The sequence below is a fragment of the Trachymyrmex septentrionalis genome, unplaced genomic scaffold (assembly GCF_001594115.1).
Source record: "Trachymyrmex septentrionalis isolate Tsep2-gDNA-1 unplaced genomic scaffold, Tsep1.0 scaffold139, whole genome shotgun sequence".
Classification (NCBI taxonomy): Eukaryota; Metazoa; Arthropoda; class Insecta; order Hymenoptera; family Formicidae; genus Trachymyrmex; species Trachymyrmex septentrionalis.
The window spans coordinates 216,307-216,507 of record NW_017304533.1 but is presented as its reverse complement, the minus strand read 5'-3'; positions in this window follow the sequence as shown (position 1 = coordinate 216,507).

Below are 201 nucleotides of genomic sequence, written 5' to 3'. Positions count from 1 at the left end.
ATATAATTACTTCGCTAATTGTCTATATTCGAGTTGTTTCCCGTGGGAACGGCTAAAAACGCCTCGGGTCTAATCTTTCCCATTGGAAAAAACATTAAAAATGTTGCGTCGATATGGAAAACGTGTGCCGTAATCACATGTACAGTTACAATCTCGTAATATTTTGCGATGCGCTTACAACAAATCTGTGCCTAAGTTGTG